This window comes from Mandrillus leucophaeus, unplaced genomic scaffold (genome assembly GCF_000951045.1).
Source record: "Mandrillus leucophaeus isolate KB7577 unplaced genomic scaffold, Mleu.le_1.0 Scaffold430, whole genome shotgun sequence".
Lineage (NCBI taxonomy): Eukaryota > Metazoa > Chordata > Mammalia > Primates > Cercopithecidae > Mandrillus > Mandrillus leucophaeus.
The window spans coordinates 1,627,776-1,637,031 of NW_012104588.1; the positions used below are offsets into that span (position 1 = coordinate 1,627,776).

The 9,256-nt window shown below is 42.3% G+C and overlaps 1 long non-coding RNA gene across 1 annotated transcript in view; it reads left to right on the forward strand.

Annotated features, from left to right (window-relative positions):
* Positions 1-6,492: 6,492 nt before the first annotated feature.
* Positions 6,493-9,256, forward strand: part of LOC105549185 — a 5,398-nt gene continuing 2,634 nt past the window's right edge. The window contains exon 1 of the long non-coding RNA XR_001007510.1: positions 6,493-6,969. This is a non-coding gene — a long non-coding RNA (uncharacterized LOC105549185). The remainder of the gene's footprint in view (positions 6,970-9,256) is intronic.

The following is a 9,256-nucleotide window of genomic DNA, read 5'->3' on the forward strand; positions in this document are numbered from 1 at the left end:
CTGCCACCGCGGGTGCTGCAGAGCAGAGGCAACACCACAGTAGCAGCAAGAGGGATAACTGGGGAGGCAGGAAACCTCACATGCAGCTCGAACCCAAGGGCTGGGGGATGGCTGTTGGGAGCCCAGAGTCCTGAACTCATCCTGTGACCAAGTGAGTGAGAATCATTCAAAATCAGGATGTCAGCACCATTCTGGTGGCCCAATCACACACCATCCCATGACAGCAATCCTGTGCCAGTCAGCAGAATCAATCCACTCCCTAGGCTGCTTTTCTGGAACTGGAAGTCAGCCCCAGGGCCCCAGGATGACCTTGCAGGCACGATTTCTGGAGCTCTTTGGAATGTCAAGCCCACCTCGTGCATAAGAAAGTGGGTTGGAAAGAACTCTAAAGGGGAGAAAGGGGGACTGGGTACAAGCAAATCCCCATTTGGGCTCAGGAAACCTGCCCAGACCACACTACCAGCTCCAGCCAGGCCCAGGAACCAGAGGGTTGGGGGTGGGAGGGGGTCCTCAGAAACTATCATGAAAGACATTTTCGTGGGCCCCTGAATCGTGAGGACTGAGGGAGGAGCCCAGCTCACCTGGGTCTAAAGCGAGCCCTGCTGTTTGTTTTTCTGCAACAAAAAGGAGTGGAAAGGATAAAACAGAGGGTAGGCGTGGAAGAGATGAGGTCAAGTATGAACTGCTCTTGGAAGCCTGAGTTCTGATAAGGGCTATCCACAGGTTGGCCCCTATTCAAGGGCTAACAGTTTTTCATCAAATAATTGAGCTAATATATAAACAGTTACAGCAGCAGCAACAGCAGCAACAAATGCTTCTATAATGAGGCTCTACCAATTCTGCACTGGTGGGAGAAAACGCAAGAAAGGACATTATTCGGTCAATGCACAAAACTAGAATATGATTGTTAGAGTAGAAAAAATTATTGTATCAATGCAAATGTATGAAGTTGATAAGCCCATGGTGGTTGTAGAAAAGAATATCCCTTAGGATACACTGAAGTATTTAGGGGTAAAAAGCAATGTTCAGAAAAAAATTATTTATCTGTCTATCAATTATCTGTCAGTCTATTAATCTACTAATCTATTGATCATCTATCATCTATTGCAAATGACAAAGCAAATGGGAATAAACTGTTAACAGCAGCAAAATCTGGGTAAAGGCTAAATGGATAGATGATCTTTGTACTATTTTTATTTTTGCGACTTTTTGTAATGTTAAAAATTATTTCCAAATAGAAAGTTAAAAAGGTTATCTCAACACAATGTATCAATTCTGGTAAAATTAGTTATAACAATGTTTTCTTTCTTTCCCTTCCCCCATCCTCCCTTTCTCATCCCCCACCCCCTTTCTTTTCTTCCTCTTTCCATTTTCCCTTGGCATCATATAAATGAATACAGTTAGGAAACTTCTGGCATACTGGCATGTTCCACAGATTAAAAGAATTTAAAATTAAAGAATTAAAGGTAAGTATTGGCTAGATCCAGGATGGGTGAGATGGCAACAGAGTTGCAAGCAGAGGCAAGAGGATTCAGAACTTGACTTTGTGTTTCTGTAGCTAATACAAAAGTTGTGTAGAGAACTTGAGTAAAAGAATCACAATAGGCTGGGCGCAGTGGCCAATCCAAACACTTTGGGAGACTGAGCCGGGCGGATCATCTGAGGTCAGGAGTTCGAGACTAGCCTGACTAACATGGTGAAACCCCATCTCTACTAAAAATACAAAATTAGTCAGGCGTGGTGTTGTGCGGCTTCCCTTCCCTTTCTCCTTCCTTCCCTTCCCTTCACTTCCTCCTCCCTTCCTTTCCCTTCCCTTTCTTTCTTTCCTTTCTGGCTCTATTGCCCGGGCTGGAGCTCTCTGCAACCTCCGCCTCCTGGGCTCAAGCAATTCTCCTGCCTCAGCCTCCTGAGTAGCTGGGATTACAGGCATGCACCATCATGCCTGGGTTCTTTTCGTGTGTGTTTTTAGTAGAGATGGGGTCTTTCCATGTTGTCCAGGCTGGTCTCGAACTTGTGAGCTCAAGTGATATGCCCACCTGGGCCTCTCAAAGTGCTGAGATTATAGGTGTGAGCCACCGGGCCAGCCTAGAATGTCCATATTTCTAATCTAATGGTTGCCAAGGGCATCACAGCATGCCATAGTGGTTAGTAATGTGGGCTCTGGGAAAAAAGAGTTTGAGTTTAAGCTAAGCTTTTGCACTTCCCACCTGGGTGATCTTGGATAGATGGCTTCATTTCATCATGTATCAGCTTCTTCACCAGTAAATGGCACCTGATAGGAATATCTTTGCCTGAAAGTACCAGAAAGTATGACTTACAGTAGCTTAAACAAAGAGAAACCTAGAGAGCAGGTGCTGTTGATCAATAGTGTGAGAGAAATGAGGTTTTTTGTCTCTGCCATACCGTGTGTGCGATTCTACTTTTCACACAAAAAGAAGGGAAAAGAGTCATGGGAGAATTTTAGCTGAGTCGGCCTTTTTGTCAGAAAATCAACGCTTTTCTCAAATTTCCAATAAGCAGAAACACACTTATGGGCCTGATTTGTGTCTTCTGACCACCTTTGCTTGAATTTGGGAGAGAAAGGAGATTATAGATATGGCTTAAATCAGACAATCAAGAGTATGGGTTATAATGTGTTACAGGATTCTGAATATTAAATGAGCTAATGGCTGTAACGTTCTTAGAAAAATTCACAAGTGCTCAATTGTTAGCTTGTTATCATATTCGTAATACTAATAGAAGTAGAATTTTTGTGTACATATTGAAAATATCATCATAAATAATTTTGATAAAACCTGTGGAAACAGGGAAAATGGATGAAGTCAACAGCTCCCTCCTTAGTTTCACCCTTGGAGAAGGCTTAGAAGGAAGCGAAGCATTGAGGTGTGAACCACCTGCGTGCTTACAAACACCAGTGGTTGACCCCCTCTGTAGGCCAGGTAGGAGTGTGGGACCTGCTACGATTGAGAAGGGCTTGTAGATTTCAAAGAGGATGCTGGGATTCCAGAGTAGCACAAGTGGCTGCACTTATTTACTTATTTTGATTATAATAATATATATGGTCATCAGTTTCTCCCTGATTTTCCATGTGGATGGGCTATATTTATTTTCTTGGGGTTGGCTCAAAGTAGACACAACAATCTTTGCCTTGAACATTTTCAGTGAGCCATGTTGCCCCTCCTGGAAGTGGGGGTGATTTGTCTGTCCACTGGGGTTCCATGGACACAAGTACACCCACATTTTATTGGTGGCTCTTTTCCAAGTTGCTAGCTTGGCGCTTTTCAAAATGTGCTGAATGGCTGTTTGGAACTTGTCTCTGCTGACTCCACTGGGCTCGGTTTCAAATCTCTCCTAATCCACTAATGAACCTTTATTAAAGTGGGAGACAGAGGGTGAATCAGTCTTTGGATGCATTATTAAAATAAAGTAGGAGCAGTGAAATGATCAAAAGAGAACAATAACAAAGGAAAGCTCAGTCTCTCCACCACCCTCTATTCAGTTCTTTAAAGCTGATATTTTGGGGGAAGAAATGTCAATATTATTAGATTAGTTTTCAGTAGTCTTTAATTTTGTTTTATTTTAACTTTAATTTTGTTTTATTTTTCAGGGAAGCTCACGAAGAGACTGTCATTCACCAGCAAACTCCTGCCCCCTCACTTTTTCTTTTTTGCAATTGGAAGTTCAGGTTGAACTGCTCTGTAGTTATTCACCCACTTCTGCTGGTCAAAGGCCCACGAGGATTTAAATGACTAAATAGGCCATAAAATGCCAACCTTTTAGAAGTCTCAAAAATGTCTGCTGGATCAAACAGTCAGCATGAACCACCCTTAGATTCCTCTGCCACCCACTTTGCTCCCTGTGTCTGGGACACCCTGAGTCCACAGTGACTCTGTGCCAAACTATAAAGAAACCACCATGTACCTTTTCAAAAATGTCCACTTGTCCTTAAAGTCACGAATCAAGGAAGAGATGGCTTCCAGATATGCAACTCGACTTCCGACAGCCATCACCCTCTAAAATTTCCCTGTGTTTTCACTGAAGTCATGCAGCCACTTCTGCTGGTTCCTGGCTCACATAAACATTGAGCAAGTTACTTTCCATTAGACCCAGAGGATGGACTAGGATAGACTTCTGAATGCCTGAAAATTCCTGGTCCTCAACAAACCTGTGTTCTGCTCAATAATTTATTTTGTAAGAAGAAGTTACAATAAGTCTAGTCATTAAATCAAAAGAGAAAAACCTTAATTAAGTATAATATTGTTGGTACTTGTATTTGTCCGTTCCATTTCTTCATTAACTTTTTGATTGGTAAAATAAAGATCATTACACAAATCTATTCTCAAATGTAGCCATGGATGATTTGATTTCTCTTTCTCTCTTTTCTCTCTCTGTGCATATATATATACATACACACACACACACATATATATACACACACACACTCAGAACAGAGTTGTCTCTCTATACACACACAGAGCATGTATATATGTGTGTGTATATATATGTATATGTGTGTATGTGTGTATATACATTTATATGGAGAGAGAGAAAGAGAGAGAGAGAAAATAGAGAGAGAGAGAAAGATGCTCCTCAACTTACGATGGGGTTATGTTTTGATAAACCCACCGTAAGCTGGAAATATTCCAAGCCAAAAATGCACTGAATGCACCTAACCTTTCGAACACCGTAGCTTAGCCTAGTCCACTGCAAATGTGCTTAGACACTTAACTTGTAAATGCGTAATATTTACATTGGTCTACAGCTGGACAAAATCATCATCACAAAGTCTATTTCATAATAAAGTGTTGAATATGTCATGTACTTTATTGAATTCTGTACCGAAAATGAAAAACAGAATGGTTGTACGGGAACTTGAAGTACAGGTTCTACTGAATGTGTTTCACTTTCACACCATTGTACAGTTGAAAACGTCGTAAGTTAGGGACCATTTGTGTATATACCTATATGAGATATATGTAAATAAGATATATATGTAAACAACATATATGTCAATGAGATATATAAAAACATATAAATAATACATAGATCTCCTTGTTGAATCCTACTGTGTACAAGACATAATTTTTTATGCTGGGATTCATCAGTGAAGAAAAGGAAGGAAAGCTCTCGGCTTCACAGAGCTCATACTCTGGTGAGGGAGACAAAAATTATATAGAATATAAGAAGGTGAGAGCCGGGCACGGAGGCTCATGCCTGTAATCTCAACACTTTGGGAAGCCAAAGTGGATGGATTACTTGAGGTCAGGAGTTCAAGACCAGCCTGACCAACATGGTGAAACCTCATCTGTACTAAAATTACAAACATTAGCCAGGTGTGGTGGTACATGCCTGTAATCTCAGCTACTTGGGAGACTGAGGCACGAGAATCACTTGAACTCAGGAGGTGAAAGCTGCAGGGAGCTGAGATCGTGCCACTGCACTCCAGCCTGGGTGACAGAACGAGACTCCATCTCAAAGCAAAAAAAAAAAAAAGAGAAGGGGGTAAGTACCGTATGCAAAAGCAGAGCCAGGTGGGGCACAAGAGTCTTGAAGAGTTGTCATTTACCCGTTTAGATGATATGGTCAGAGAGGCCTCCCTGAAAAGGTAATGTCTGAGCAGAGACTTTCGGGCGGAGAGAGAACAGGGTGAGAAGATCTCTGGGGGAGGAGTAGAAAGTGCAAAGACGCAGGCAGCGATGAGCCCCATCCGGTTGGGACAGAGTGAAAAAGGGGTTCAGCTGGAGGGACCTGAGAGGTGAGGGTGGCAGGGCGGGTGGAGGTGTAAGCTCAGCAGATGGTGGACACCCTGGAGGGCACTGTGAGGCTCTGGTTCTCGCTCTGAGTGATTTCAAGGTCCATTGCATGGTTGCAGCAGAGAAGAGAACAAGACTTATGACCTGGTTTCTCTTGAAGAGGATCATTCAGGTAGGCGCTTTGAGGGGGAAAAAACAAACAAACAAACAAAAAAAACGTAGGAGGGTCTGGGAGGATGTAGAAAGCCCTATTTGTAAGGCTTTGTGATCTGGGTATATGTCCACTGAGCAGTGAACTTACCGTCTCAAGTTCTGTATTCTAGTTGGGACTCTTCTGCTAACTGCTGGAGGGTATTGGCACAATCCCCTTACTGATTTATTCAGAAGGGAAATAGAAGTGAACACTTAGTATTTAAGTTTGAGCCAATTTCTTCTTAATCCCTATGATCTGGAGCCTGCTAGGATCCTCAAGTTTGTGTCTCTTTTTTTCCAACACCAGAGCATGTGTCTTTGCTTGCCCCACCTCTGTCCTCAGTTTCTTTACTAACAGCGCTGACTTCCCTTCCCAATCCTCTCAGCACATGCAGAAGACAAGAAGCAGAGGACAATGGCTTTGCTAAACTCTGAATTGTTCCAAAGTTCGAAGTTGTAACCCATGAGCTATCTCTTTGATGAAAGCAGTCAAAACTGGATGTTAGAAATATTTTGGAGGTTAAAGGAAGAGCGACTTGCACCTCCCTACCACTGAACTGTTTAATATTCTAGAATTTATGTTACACCGTAAAAGACAGACAACTCTGTCTGCAGTTCTGGGACTGGGATATGCCTGTGCATACACGCATCTGCTCTGTTTTGGTTTCACTTCACTTTAGTTATTTGATTTGGTGTCTGCAAAACCCCGTGTGCACATTTTTATGAGCCTTGGGACAATTTACTGCCAAGCTTGCTTGAACTCTAAAATATGCCTCCAGTTTTGGAAAACCACAAATTATTTACCAAGGAGGCAAGGAAATGGAGGTCACTGGGCTCATTTCTTACATAATTTTCAACTTCCCTTTTGAGGCCTGACATCTCCCGGCAGTCACAGTGATGTCTTCCTTAGATAGATTCAATAATGGGGAAGAACAGGTGAAAAGTGGTGAAAGTTGCTAACTGCTGTGTTCCTCTGCTTGCTTTTCATGCTGTGTGCCAGGAATCAAAGCTGCAGGAGTGGAAGGTAGATGTAAAGTAACCCCTTTTCCTAGGTTATTGTGTTTATAAAGCGTTAAATAAGAAATGCTAAAAAAACCAAAACAAAACAAAACCCTCTACTTTGTGGGAAGCAAAGTTATTTAAGGTATGAAAACAACAGTATTAACCTAAAACAATAGAATAAATGATCACTAAAATGAAAGTACAGAACAGGTATAGAAAGTCAATCTTTGAAACATCAGCCGGTATCAGTTTCTTTCAAGATAATTCAAGGGTGATTAACATGTAACTAGCAAATACATTCAACACACAAGAGAAAAAGTGTGAGGATAAAAGGGGGCGATAAAATAAGTAGGGGAATGAGGGATGACCACAGATCAAATGGAAAGGATGAGGAAAGAGGAAAATATAGCTCCTATGTGTCCAGCTTGGAAAGATAATGACTCAATTGAGTGAATAGGGGAGACAAATTGAGGGTTCAGGGATTTTTATTTTTATTTATTTTTGAGATGGAGTGTAGTTCTGTCGCCAGGCTGGAGTTCAGCGGCCTGATCTTGGCTCACTGCAACCTTTATCTCCCAGGTACAAGCAATTCTCTGCCTCAGCCTCCTGAGTAGCTGGGATTACAGGCATGCACCCCACACCTGGCTAACGTTTGTAGTTTTAGTAGAGATGGGATTTCACCTTGTTGGTCAGGATGGTCTCAATCTCCTGAACCTCATGATCCACCTACCTTGACCTCCCGAAGTGCTGGGATTACAGGCATGAGCCACTGCGCTTGGCTGGAACTCACGAATTTTTAAAGACATGGCAACATTATCGTTGTATGGGTTTACTTATGACAGATGGGTACATAGGTCTGTCTAAAGGGGCTGGGATACTTTGTTAGGGTTTTAGGAATTTTTTTTCTGCTAAATTCTCTTTTTCCTTTCTTCCAAGGAGGCAGGGTAAGGAGAGGTACTAGGTGCTGGTGGATTGTTTACCTTGGAGATTACCGCCTTACAGAGGAAATAGCTGGTACCTCAGCAGGGACCTCTTGGTGGGCCTCAGAGTTGTGAGTTGAGCACTTGGAGCAGGGAAACATTGGATGTTTTCATGACATCGGTAGGATTTAATTCAATCAACGAATAGGACCCAGAATTAAATTAGCTGAGACAGTGGGGGAAGAGGGGCAGAATCCCAACTGTGCTTAGTTATAATTTCAGATGTAGAATAAAGAGTGCTCCAGGAAGCACAGCTTCAGGCCAATGATGAGATTTTGAATCCCTTCATGTTTATGATTTCATTTTTTTCCCTTCATGCTTATGATTTTAATTATCTCTGTTTCCCAAAGTGATTAGCAGAAACAATTTAAGATGAAATGAATATATGTGCTGGAAGGGGAGGCAAAAGTAGGGTGACATCCCATTTCATAGTCGGGCTTGTGGGTGGGGAGAGGGGATGGTGCAAGTAAAGAGAGAGAGGGCTCAGTAGTTTCTGAGAGGAGGGAGGAGAAGAGGAACACAAGCTTAGTTCCTGAAGAAAGAAATCGATGGGAACCCAGGCTGATTCCACTCGGGTCTGCAACACTCCAGACAAATCCAGAAGCTGGCAGCTGGAATGAATGTTTATTTCTCAATAGAATGAAAAAAGAATGAGATGGAGCTGAAGATATTGTACTGTCTGAAATGATTTACCTTATGGGCATTCAGTCTAATGAATGAGTTCATTTCCACATCCATGTGTGATCTATGTGAAGTTCATTTCATATCTGCAGTGCTCTCTGTAAGAAAGGTAGTCTAACGTCTGGCACTGTTAGGGGCTCAGTAAATGTTGGTTGCTTACTTCTGATTCTACCCACAATGACACCTGATTCTCAATAGAGAATTCTGGTATGTGAGCAATCTCAGTCAAGCTGTCTACAGTGTATATCTGTGCTTTCTAAAGTCAACATACAAAGTAAGAGTTAAGGCCGGCTGCGGTGGCTCATGCCTGTAATCTCAGCACTTTGGGAGGCCAAGGCAGGTGGATCACCTGAGGTCAGGAGTTTGAGACCAGCCTGACCAACATGGTGAAACCACGTCTCTACTGAAAATACAAAAATTAGTGGCACATGCCTGTAATCCCAGCTATTCAGGAGACTGAAGCATGAGAATTGCTTGAACCCAGGAGGCAGAAGTTGCCATGAGCCGAGATGGCACCATTGTACTCTAGCCTGGACAACAAGAGCGAAGCTTCATCTCAAAAACAGAAAACAAAGGACAAAAAACAAAGCACAAAACAAAGTAAGAGTTAAGATGTAAAGTTCTAAACTCGACTTCTTTTGAATTGTT